Source organism: Salvelinus namaycush, chromosome 14, assembly GCF_016432855.1.
Source record: "Salvelinus namaycush isolate Seneca chromosome 14, SaNama_1.0, whole genome shotgun sequence".
Lineage (NCBI taxonomy): Eukaryota > Metazoa > Chordata > Actinopteri > Salmoniformes > Salmonidae > Salvelinus > Salvelinus namaycush.
Genome location: NC_052320.1, coordinates 4791796 through 4805616, shown reverse-complemented (window position 1 = coordinate 4805616; position 13821 = coordinate 4791796).

Here is a 13821-nt window from a genome sequence, read left to right as displayed (position 1 = left end):
ATAAACACTTTTTTTTAAATTAAAATATTTTCAACAACTGTTTGCTGACAGCTCTATCTAAGTGCAGCATGGTAGAAAAAGCTCCCTTGGCATCTCGAGTTACTATAGGTAGACTTATTGAAATGTTTAGTAGGCCGATATAAATATTAGGCTACTGCAATATAATATTTAAATTGTGGGTTTTTTTATCCTCCAGAAATGAAGATAGACTGGTGGTAGTTCATTATGGCATTGTGACTGAATAAGTACGTTTCATTATGGCATTGTGACTGAATAAGTACGTTTCATTATGGCATTGTGACTGAATAAGTACGTTTCATTATGGCATTGTGACTGAATAAGTACGTTTCATTATGGCATTGTGACTGAATAAGTACGTTTCATTATGGCATTGTGACTGAATAAGTACGTTTCATTACGGCATTGTGACTGAATAAGTACGTTTCATTACGGCATTGTGACTGAATAAGTACGTTTCATTAAGGCATTGTGACTGAATAAGTACGTTTCATTACGGCATTGTGACTGAGTAAGTACGTTTCATTACGGCATTGTGACTGAATAAGTAAGTTTCATTACGGCATTGTGCCTGTGACTGAATAAATAAGTTTCATTACGGCATTGTGACTGTATAACAGTAGGCTACATTGTTACCTCTGTCAGATCTGGCCGTCCATTCCCAGCATGTCCAGAGGGCAGCGAGGTCAGTAGCTGTACTAGAACCATGGACCCTGTGGCCTTCAACGCCTACACGGAATTCTTCACCCACGCCCACAGCATCTGTCGACACCTGCAGAGCGAGAGCTGGCAACACCAGGCTGAGAACACCATCCACAGGTGCAGTGGTATGTGCGGTACACCTGACTACAGGTGCAGTGGTATGTGCGGTACACCTGACTACAGGTGCAGTGGTATGTGCGGTACACCTGACTACAGGTGCAGTGGTATGTGCGGTACACCTGACTACAGGTGCAGTGGTATGTGCGGTACACCTGACTACAGGTGCAGTGGTATGTGCGGTACACCTGACTACAGGTGCAGTGGTATGTGCGGTACACCTGACTACAGGTGCAGTGGTATGTGCGGTACACCTGACTACAGGTGCAGTGGTATGTGCGGTACACCTGACTACAGGTGCAGTGGTATGTGCGGTACACCTGACCACAGGTGCAGTGGTATGTGCGGTACACCTGACTACAGGTGCAGTGGTATGTGCGGTACACCTGACTACAGGTGCAGTGGTATGTGCGGTACACCTGACTACAGGTGCAGTGGTATGTGCGGTACACCTGACCACAGGTGCAGTGGTATGTGCGGTACACCTGACTACAGGTGCAGTGGTATGTGCGGTACACCTGACTACAGGTGCAGTGGTATGTGCGGTACACCTGACTACAGGTGCAGTGGTATGTGCGGTACACCTGACTACAGGTGCAGTGGTATGTGCGGTACACCTGACCACAGGTGCAGTGGTATGTGCGGTACACCTGACCACAGGTGCAGTGGTATGTGCGGTACACCTGACTACAGGTGCAGTGGTATGTGCGGTACACCTGACTACAGGTGCAGTGGTATGTGCGGTACACCTGACTACAGGTGCAGTGGTATGTGCGGTACACCTGACTACAGGTGCAGTGGTATGTGCGGTACACCTGACTACAGGTGCAGTGGTATGTGCGGTACACCTGACTACAGGTGCAGTGGTATGTGCGGTACACCTGACTACAGGTGCAGTGGTATGTGCGGTACACCTGACCACAGGTGCAGTGGTATGTGCGGTACACCTGACTACAGGTGCAGTGGTATGTGCGGTACACCTGACTACAGGTGCAGTGGTATGTGCGGTACACCTGACTACAGGTGCAGTGGTATGTGCGGTACACCTGACTACAGGTGCAGTGGTATGTGCGGTACACCTGACCACAGGTGCAGTGGTATGTGCGGTACACCTGACCACAGGTGCAGTGGTATGTGCGGTACACCTGACCACAGGTGCAGTGGTATGTGCGGTACACCTGACTACAGGTGCAGTGGTATGTGCGGTACACCTGACCACAGGTGCAGTGGTATGTGCGGTACACCTGACTACAGGTGCAGTGGTATGTGCGGTACACCTGACCACAGGTGCAGTGGTATGTGCGGTACACCTGACCACAGGTGCAGTGGTATGTGCGGTACACCTGACCACAGGTGCAGTGGTATGTGCGGTACACCTGACCACAGGTGCAGTGGTATGTGCGGTACACCTGACCACAGGTGCAGTGGTATGTGCGGTACACCTGACCACAGGTGCAGTGGTATGTGCGGTACACCTGACCACAGGTGCAGTGGTATGTGCGGTACACCTGACTACAGGTGCAGTGGTATGTGCGGTACACCTGACTACAGGTGCAGTGTTATGTGCGGTACACCTGACTACAGGTGCAGTGGTATGTGCGGTACACCTGACTACAGGTGCAGTGGTATGTGCGGTACACCTGACCACAGGTGCAGTGGTATGTGCGGTACACCTGACCACAGGTGCAGTGGTATGTGCGGTACACCTGACCACAGGTGCAGTGGTATGTGCGGTACACCTGACCACAGGTGCGGTACACCTGACTACAGGTGCAGTGGTATGTGCGGTACACCTGACTACAGGTGCAGTGGTATGTGCGGTACACCTGACTACAGGTGCAGTGGTATGTGCGGTACACCTGACTACAGGTGCAGTGGTATGTGCGGTACACCTGACTACAGGTGCAGTGGTATGTGCGGTACACCTGACTACAGGTGCAGTGGTATGTGCGGTACACCTGACTACAGGTGCAGTGGTATGTGCGGTACACCTGACTACAGGTGCAGTGGTATGTGCGGTACACCTGACTACAGGTGCAGTGGTATGTGCGGTACACCTGACTACAGGTGCAGTGGTATGTGCGGTACACCTGACCACAGGTGCAGTGGTATGTGCGGTACACCTGACTACAGGTGCAGTGGTATGTGCGGTACACCTGACTACAGGTGCAGTGGTATGTGCGGTACACCTGACCACAGGTGCAGTGGTATGTGCGGTACACCTGACTACAGGTGCAGTGGTATGTGCAGTTTAGTCAGTGTTCACAATTCACCTCAATTCATTCAGTGGGTGAGTTTGGTTTTGCTTTGCCAGGTGTTCCGGTTGGGTGGGGTTTGTACATTTTACCTAATTCCATTGGTTGTAAAATGAAATCTCCACTCACCCGGGGCACCGGGCTATGCAAAACGAACTTGCTCAATAGCTCTCCAGGAGGGTTGACGATCCATATCGTAGATGTTTTATTGGACAAGGTTTTTAAAGTAGTAACTCCCTGTTTTAACCACTTTCTTCTGTCTGGTGCCCTGCTGAATGTGGTGCTGGTGTCTAGGCTAACAGAGAGCTCAGCGGGGGTGGTGGAGCAATTGTCCTCTACCCAGCGTATGGCTGAGAGCCTAGTGGAGGCCCAGAGCGTCGCCCTCAAGTCACAGGAGACGATCCTACGCAACGGAGAGGAACTCAAACACACTCTCCACCATTCTACCCAAGGTAGCCGCCGTCTCAGTCCCTGTTCTGTTAAAGTGATGCTTATGGCTAACTTGTAAGAAAATCCTCATCCAAGGAAGATCATGTCTCCTTCACACCTCTCCTCAGGCATCAGAGCAGTATTTGATGAGATGAGACTGTCAGCCCAGGAGCAGCAGGTAGCATTCTCCGAGATTTTCAACCGTGTCGCTTTCCTCCAGAGTTTCATCATGTCAGAGTCTCACACCCTCACCAGTCTACTCTACAACTCACTGGGGTTCCTCGCTGCCTTCTTCCTCACCTCTACACAGCGGACTGCTCCAGCCAGGTGTGTCACTTTATGTTTATATCATCCATCCAGTTACACGTGAACACCTGGCCTAAGGGGTTAGAAAGCAGATTAGGGGATAGTGCCGTGGGGGGAGTGTATGTGTTATGGCTTTACACCCCCCCCTTGCTATATTGTGGATAAAGAGTTGAACTGTCTAACAGAACACAGAGGGTGTTCTTTAATGGAAGCCTCTCCAACAAAAGCCAGGTAGAATCAGGAATTCTCCAGGGCAGCTGTCTGGGCCCCTTTTATTTTTTTTTCAATCTTTAAGTAAAGCCAGTGTGTCTATGTATGCCAGGCCTGGGCAACTCCAGTCCTCGGGGGGGCCCGATTGGTGGCAAACTTTTGCCCCAGCTAACACACCCGACTCCAATAATCAATTTATCATGATCTTCAGTTTAGAATGCAATTTGATTAATCCGCTTTGTTTGATAGAGATGGGGGGGGGGGGAGTGAGACACCAATCAGGCCCCCGAGGACTGGAGTTGCCCAGGCCTGGGATAGTGCCATGCTCAAGGGCACAATGGCAGGATACCTAGAATCCGACCCGTTTTATTTTTTTTTCACCATCTGACTTTGAATCGGTATGAAACCCTCCCGTTGCAGGCCTGCCTCTAACATTTAAGCTACCAGCCCGTCCCCTTGGAACGGTCGGTGATCCCATGTACCATTCTGGTAACTGTCCTCTTTGTCATGTCACCTATCCAGGTTTGTTCTGTTAGGTCTGGTAGTGCTGAACGTGTACCTGGAGAGGATGCTCTGTAGAGCTGTGCTGGACTCCTCTGAACCAGGCTACCAGCAGATGGTGAGTAGAGCATGTGTTAGTTAAGATGCTTCAAGAGAACCTACGGGGAATCTAAGCATATGTGACAGTGTGGAAATTCCACCCAGAAATTCTGCTCATTTCTAGATCCGGGTTGGACCAACTCTTACACGTAAAGAAACTATGGCAACACATTGGACAAGAAAAGTAATGGTGGATAACTTGTCTTCTACATTTTGACTGTGTTCACTCAACATTTCAGAGTGCTGTCTGTTGACACATCTGTAAATGTCTCCTGGTGCTGTGTTCTAACCAGCGATGGAGTCTTAATCTCATGGTCTGGGTCTAATTCCAGTCTTGACTCCATTTCCCCTGTGTTTCTGCCCAGGAGCAAATCAGCCTGTTGGTGGGCCTCCTCAGAAGGGCCATGGTCCTAGTGGGTCTATTGGCTCTGGTCTACGTTGCTGTACGGTATCGTAACGTCACCAAAGAGAGCCTGGAAATCCTCACCCAACTCAAAGAGACTCGTACAAGTCTTCAGCTGGCCCTGCAGAAAGCAGGTAGGTTTGGGTATACGGCTTAGTTTTAGCCTGGTCCCAGATCTGTTTGTATTGTCTTGCCAACTTGTGGTTGACACAGGGACTTGGCTATACAGCACAGATGGCTATCTGATATTCATGGTGCACAGACAGCGGTTTGAGAGGTTTAAAGCTCGACAGCTCAAGACAGAGCAGTCTGGATCAATTTGATTTTCAAGTGACTTTAGTCCATTCATAAAGTCGCTTTAAAAATGTAATTAATTCAGTCAAATAGTTTCCTGAGGATTTTTTATTTTTTTTATCAATACTGAATGTCCCCAAAGCATTGTGTGGGGTCGTATTTACAAGGGAACCAAGCAGGATGGAACTGGGAGGGACCTACCTAAATTTGTCCAATAAACACCACTTATTTTAGTTTTCTGGGTTAAAAAAAATATATATGTTTTTCAACGGTGTGAACAAATAAAATACGACACTGCTGTCCAGAGTGTCTCTCTGAGGCGGTGGACAGGAGGAGCAGTGGAGCAAGAGGTCGAAGGTCAGAACAACGACCCAGTAGAAGGAAGGAGAACGAGGAAGAAAAGGACACCACTTCGGATTTCACATCGGAGAAACCCTACATGACTCACACCTATGATGGTGAGGAATATTATACTCATCATGTAAAAAAAGGCTATTTTTTTACATTCCTGTATTTGTCTGAGACCCGACTCCTAACATGAGGTCTGGGCGGAAAACACATTTTCCGTTATCATCATGAATGATTTATTTGAAAGTCTAAGATGCTCTGAATGTAGTATGGTGAGGGACTGTATTGTGCAACACAGCCAGTTGTTTGTATTGCATCAGGTTGGCAGTATGACGGCAGTTACAGCACCCCTGGAGGAGAGGAGACCTCCTCCACCCAGAACCAGCGTACCTTACCCAGCCCTGCAAGACCTCAGCGTCGCTCCTCTGTCTCTAGACGTGCCCCGTCCTCCCCTTTGGTCTACAGTATACTGGTGGAGGATAAGCAGGTAGACTTGTGATTAGGGTTACAAGCTTTCTGTAACTTTCCAAAAATTCCCTGTTTTTTCCAGAAATCTCTGTTTGGGGGATTGTTTGTTCCCCTGCTGATTCCCTCGTAACCAAGATTTATGGAAAACCTGGCAATTTTAGGGAAAGTTTCTGTAATTTTGCAACCTTCCTGTTGGTTCAAACTCTAACCCTGTTCCTGGAGAGAGACCCTCCTGTTGGTTTAAACTCTAACCCTGTTCCTGGTGAGAGACCCTCCTGTTGGTTTAAACTCTAACCCTGTTCCTGGTGAGAGACCCTTCTGTTGGTGTAAACTCTAACCCTGTTCCTGGAGAGAGACCCTCCTGTTGGTTTTAACTCCAACCCTGTTCCTGGTGAGAGACCCTCCTGTAGGTTTTAACTCTAACCCTGTTCCTGGAGAGATACCCTCCTGTTGGTGTAAACTCTAACCCTGTTCCTGGAGAGATACCCTCCTGTAGGTTTTAACTCCAACCCTGTTCCTGGAGAGATACCCTCCTGTAGGTTTTAACTCCAACCCTGTTCCTGGAGAGATACCCTCCTGTTGGTTTAAACTCTAACCCTGTTCCTGGAGAGATACCCTCCTGTTGGTGTAAACTCTAACCCTGTTCCTGGAGAGATACCCTCCTGTTGGTGTAAACTCTAACCCTGTTCCTGGTTTAGAGTTTAAACTCTTTTCTTTTCCCCTCCATGCTCATGGACGTCCCTGCAGACACGCTACAATCTGAGGAACCGGAGGTCTTCTGTGTCAGGGCTGGGGACAGACAGAGGGACTGACATGGGGCTGGGGACAGACAGACAGAGGGACTGACACAGACCGACAGATGGACTGATGGAGATCAAAGTGTACCCAAACGTGCGTCAGCCTTGGCTAAAGGAATACTTTTATGGACTGAGATGATTCATGCTTCAACCTGTCTGGTTCAGTAAAGCAGCTGATCCCAAGATACATCCGTTTAAATATTGGCCATTTTCATGATCATGAATATCACTGGTTTTCAGGAATGTAGTAATGCAAAACTGTCTCAATCTTGTGTATTTTAAGTAAATAAAGCTTTTTAAATATTTTTGTGTGTATATGTATATATTCACCTGACTATCAAGCTCCAATCAAATTAACCAGTCTTCTGTGTGATGGAGGATTTGACCGTTTTCCAGTAAACCCTTTTCTCAGACTGACCTGTTTTGTGTGAAAGGGGTAGTCCACTATTGGTGAAATAATTGTGCACTTTATGATAAAAGTATCAAACTTTGTACACACATGCTATACTGAACAAAAATATAAATGCAACAGTCAACGATTTTCACAGTTACAGTTTAAAAAAAGGAAATTGAAATAAATTAAGGTCTGAAGTATGGATTTCACATGACTGGGCAGAGGCGCAGCATTGGGAGGGCATAGGCCCACCCACTGGGGAGCCAGGCCCATCCAATCAGAATTCGCCCCCCCCCCCCCCCCCCCCCCACAAAGGGGCTTTATTATAGACAGAAAAATAATCCTGTTTCTTCGGCTGGTCTCCGATGATCCCGTAGGTGAAGAAGCCAGATTTGGAGGTTCTGGGCTGGCGTGGTTACACGTGGTTGTGAGGCGGGTTGGACGTACTGCCAAATACTCTAAAATGACATAGGTGGACTATGGTAGAGTACATTCAATTCTCTGGCAACCGCTCTGGTGGGCATTCCTGCAGTCAGCATGGCACACTCACTCAACTTGAGACATCTGTGGCATTGTGCTGACAAACCTGCACATTTTATTGGCCTTTTGTCCCCAGCACAAGGTGCACCTGTGTAATGAGCATGCTGTTTAATCAGCTTCTTGATATTCCACACCTGTCAGGTGGATGGATTATCTTGGCAAAGGAAAAATGCTCACTAACATGCTGACTACACTGGGCACGCACTTGTACGTCTGCCCACCATCGTGCGCACATTGATTTTTGTCCATCCAGACCCGATCAGGACACGCAGCTAGAAATATCAGAACGAACTCTAAACCAACTAAATTAATTTGGGAAAACAAACATTTAACTAGATAGCTTGCTGTTGTTAGCTAATTTGTCCTATTTAGCTAGCTTGCTGTTGCTAGCTAATTTGTCCTATTTAGCTAGCTTGCTGTTGCTAGCTAATTTGTCCTATTTAGCTAGCTTGCTGTTGTTAGCTAATTTGTCCTGGGATATAAACATCGGGTTGCTATTTTACTTTATTCTACCTGAAATGTACAAAGGTCCTTTTTTGTTCTGGATCTTTCTCGAATTTTGACCCATTTTGAGATACACAAAATCTTGTTCTACGACAATTAATCCACAAATAAAAGGGGAAACTTAGTTTCTAGTAATCGCTCCTTCAGTCTTCTGTGGACTTTTTTGCCGGTTGGCAACCAACTTTAAGGTGCATTACCACCACCAACTGGAGTGTGTACCTGAGTTCAGCTTTCAATCACCCACGTGGGTATATGCTCCTAAAAACCAATGAGGAGATGGGAGAGGCGTGACTTGCAGTGTGTCAAAAAATAGAACCACGTTTTATTTTAGCGCCTGGCTATGCATACGCTCTTTAAACAACGATCGCAAGCAGTTTGGATGAAATTATTGAGTAACATGTATGTGTACAAATATTTTGTAACTTGAGGGGTGTGGTCAGTATGCAACAGGGATGTAAACAAATTTGCAGACAAAATTTGAGAGAAATAAGCTTTTTGTGGAATATTTCCGGATCTTTTAGTTCCGTTCATGACACATGGGACCAACACTTTACATGTTGCGTTTATAATTTTGTTCAGTGTAGATCCCTTTTAAAGGTCCGCGAGCGGATGCTCATAGCTTACCCATGATGTTGCACAATGATTTTACGTCAATACGTCATCGTTTTAGTCAAAGTATCATATATTTGTGCTTGATGTGGGAAATCGGAACTGGTAAATTAAATATTTTTGGTGTCAATTGTGTGTGTTTAGTCTGAGATGACGTGCTAATACTTTTCAGTCTACATTTCTTTTCAGGATCAGGTTTTATTTGAATGTTACCACCCACCAGCATAGCATTGTTTTGGGGTGGCAGGTAGCCTAGTGGTTAGAGCGTTGGGCCAGTAACCGAAAGGTTGCTGGATCATCTCCCAGAGCTGACAAGGTAATAATCGGCTGTTCTGCCCCTAAACAAGGCAGTTAACCCACTGTTCCCCAGTAGGCAGTCATTGTAAATCAGAATTTGTTCTTTTAACTGACTTGCCTAGTTAAATAAATGTTAAGTAAATTTTAAAAATTGTTTATTAATCACCTGGAATGTCCTTCCTCGTTGCGAGTTTTGTGACTGTGCTGAGACGAACACATGTTGCCATAATGGCTGCCAAACCATTAGGACAAATTGAAATAGGCAGGTGCAAATGTTTTTACACCCATTTTTTAATCAGCAACGTATTGTAATCCATTGGATAATTTGAGCTAGTCTGCATTCAAAAGAATATATATATATAGATGACCATTTTGTGGCGCTATCATTTTGTGAGTGCAGCTCAGTTTCCACCTCATTTTGTGGGCAGTGTGCACAAATCCTGTCTTCTCTTGAGAGCCAGGTCAGCCTAAGGTGGCCTTTCTCAATAGCAAGGCTGAATATGTACATAGTCAAAGCTTTCCTTAATTTTGGGTCAGTCACAGTGGTCAGGTACCCTGCCAAAATTCTGCAATTTGATGTTTGTCCCATTTTGTGAATTCTTGGTTGGTGAGCGGACCCCAGACCTCACAACCATAAAGGGCAATGGGTTCTATAACTGATTCAAGTATTTTTAGCCAGATCCTAATTGGTATGTCGAATTCTTGCCTTGTTTCTCAGATCATTCACAGCTTTGTGGAAGTTACCTGGGACGTTGATGTTTTGGCCAAGGTATATATATAGTTTGTGTGCTCTAGGGCAACAGTGTCGAGATGGAATTTGTATTTGTGGTCCTGGCAACTGGACCTTTTTTGGAACACCATAATTTTGGTCTCACTGAGATTTACTGTCAGGGCCCAGGTCTGACAGAATCTGTGCAGAAGATCTAGGTGTTGCTGTAGGCCCTCCTTGGTTGGTGACAGAAGCACCATAACATCAGCAAACAGTAGATATTTGACTTCAGATTCTAGTAGGGTGAGGCCGGGTGCTGCAGACTGTTCTAGTAGGGTGAGGCCGGGCGCTGCAGACTGTTCTAGTAGGGTGAGGCCGGGTGCTGCAGACTGTTCTAGTAGGGTGAGGCCGGGTGCTGGAGACAGTTCTAGTAGGGTGAAGCCGGGTGCTGCAGACTGTTCTAGTAGGGTGAGGCCGGGTGCTGCAGACTGTTCTAGTGCCTGCGCCAATTTGTTGATATTTACGTTGAAGAGGGTGGGGCTTAAGCTGTGCGTTTTTTGTCCATTTTAACCACGCACTTGTTGTTTGTGTACATGGATTTTATAATGTCCTGTGTTTTTCCCCCAACACCACTTTCCATCCATTTGTACAGCAGACCCTCATGCCAAATTGAGTCAAAATCTTTTTTGAAATCAACAAAGCATGAGAAGACTTTGTCTTTGTTATGGTTTGTTTGTTTGTCAATTAGGGTTTCGCAGCGTGAATACGTGGTCTGTCGTACGATAATTTGGTAAAAAGCCAATTTGACATTTGCTCAGTACATTGTTTTCAGGAAATGTACGAGTCTGCTGTTAATGATCATGCAGAGGATTTTCCCAAGGTTGCTGTTGACGCTTATCTCACGGTAGTTATTGGGGTCAAATTTGTCTCCCCTTTTGTGGTTTGGGGTGATCAGTCCTTGGTTCCACATATTGGGGAAGATGCCAGAGCTAAGGATGATGTTAATGAGTTTAAGTTTAGCCAATTGGAATTAGTGGTCTGTATATTTGATCATTTCATTGAGGATACCATCAACCCCACAGGCCTTTATGTGTTGAAGGATTTATATTTTTTCCTGTAGTTCATTCAAGGTAATTAGAGAATCCACTGGGTTCTGGTCGTCTTTAATAGCTGATTCTAAGATTTGTAATTGATCATGTATATGTTTTTGCTGTTTGTTCTTTGTTATAGAGCCAAAAAGATTGGAGAAGTGGTTTATCCATACATCTCTGTTTTGGATAGAGAACTCTTCATGTTGTTGTTTTTTTAGTGTTTTCCAATTTTCCCAGATTGGATAGATTCTTCAATTATATTGAGCTGATTTCTGACGTGCTGTATTTCTATATTGTTTTAGTGATTCACCATAGTGGAGGCGTAGACTCAGGTTTTCTGGGTCTCTATGTTTTTGGTTGGATAGGTTCCTCAATTTCTTTCTTAGGTTTTTGCATTCTTCATCAAACCATTTGTCATTGTTGTTAATTTTCTTAGGTTGTCTGCTTGAAATGTTTAGATTTGAAAGGGAAGCTGAGAGGTCAAATATACTTTTTAGGTTTTCTACTGCCACTATTACAGTGAAATGTTTTGTCCAGGAAATTGTCTAAAATTGATTGAATTTGTTGTTGCCTAATTGTTTTTTGGTAGGTTTCCACACTACTTTCCTTCCATCTACAGCATTTCTTAATATTTTGCAGTTCCTTTGGCTTTGATGCCTTATGATTGAGTATTGCTTTGTTCAAGTAGACTCTCTGAGAGATTCCCAAGATGGCGTAGCAGTCGGACGTCTGTTTTTGTCTTGTCTATTCCCGTGTATATATCGTTTTCTTCGTATATATTTCATATATTTTTAATCTCATTTTCCATCTACGGACTGAATATACTCTCCTGCAATCCGCCTCACCCAATGTGGTACGGATCTGCTATTTTTATACTTTAGAATCGTAACCCCCATCAGAAGCTTACTAGCTAGTAGTCAGTTAGCCACTGCTAGTGGTCATCACCGTTAACGCGGACATCAGCCAGCCTCAGCCCGGTCAATTCCTGCCAGTCTGCACAGCGCGATATCAACCCAGAGCATATCGGACTGCGTTTTCTCTACCACATCTCCGGATTCCTACTGCAAGCTCTGAACCTTTACACCGGATCATCTCAGCTAGCTAGCTGCTATCCGAGTGGCTAATCCTGGCTAACGTCTCTGTCTCGAAGCAAGCACCAGTTAGCCTGGCGCTAGCCTCGAGCTAGGCCCATCTCCCGGCTAGCCGCAAAGATCCATCAGCCAATTCCTGGGCTACAATACCTCTTTTGCTAATTGGCCTGGACCTCTTTACTGCCGACACGGAGCCCCGCCGATCCATCACGACTGGTCTTCCGACGTAACCGTCCGAGGGGGTTTCTACAGGCTCTTCCGTTGCGATGTCCCCCGGAGGCCCATCTGCTAGCCTGCTAGTCACAGCCTGCTAGCTGTCTGAATCGCCATGTCTCCAGCTCGCCTAGCTACTCACTGGACCCTATGATCACTCGGCTACACATGCCTCTCCCTAATGTCAATATGCCTTGTCTACTGCTGTTTTGGTTAGTGATTGGTTAGTGAGCCTCCAGCCCTGCTCAATATGCTTGATCTAGCCCTTTTGTTCCACCCCCCCACACATGCGGTGATCTTACCTGGCTTTAAATGGTGCCTCGAGACAAAATCTCTCTCATTGTCACTCAATGCCTAGGTTTACCTCCACTGTACTCACATCCTACCATACCCTTGTCTGTACATAATGCCTTGAATCTATTCTTCCGCACCCAGAAATCTGCTCCTTTTACTCTCTGTTCTGAACGCACTAGACGACCAGTTCTTATAGCCTTTAGCCGTACCCTTATCCTACTCCTCCTCTGTTCCTCTGGTGATGTAGAGGTTAACCCAGGCCCTGCAGCCCCCAGCATCACTCCAATTCCCCAGGCGCTCTCATTTGTTGACTTCTGTAACCATAGAAGCGTGGGTTTCTTGCATGTTAACATTAGAAGCCTCCTCCCTAAGTTTGTTTTATTCACTGCTTTAGCACACTCCGCCAACCCGGATGTCCTAGCCGTGTCTGAATCCTGGCTTAGGAAGTTCCATCCCTAACTATAACATTAACATTTTCTGCCAAGATAGAACTGCCAAAGGGGGTGGAGTTAGCCTGCAGAGTTATGTCATACTATCCAGGTCTTTGCCCAAACAATTCGAGCTTCTACTTTTAAAAATCCACCTTTCCAGAAACAAGTCTCTCACTGTTGCTGCTTGTTATAGACCCCCTTCACCCCCCAGCTGTGCCCTGGACACCATATGTGAATTGATCGCCCCCCATCTATCTTCAGAGATTGTTCTGTTAGGTGACCTAAACTGGGACATGCTTAACACCCCGGCCGTCCTACAATCTAAGCTAGATGCCCTCAATCTCACAAAAATTATCAAGGAACCTACCAGGTACAACCATAAATCCCTAACCATGGGCACCCTCTTAGATATCATCCTGACCAACTTGCCCTCTAAATACACCTCTGCTGTCTTCAGCCAGGATCTCAGCGATCACTGCCTCATTACCTGCGTGCATAATGGGTCCGGGGTCAAACGACCACCCCTCATCACTGTCAAACGCTCCCTAAAACACATCAGCGAGCAGGACTTTCTAATCGACCTGGCCCGGGTATCCTGGAAGGATATTGACCTCATCCCGTCAGTAGAGGATGCCTGGTTTCTCTTCAAAAGTGCTTTCCTCACCATCTTAAATAAGCATGCCCCTTTCAAATGTAGAACT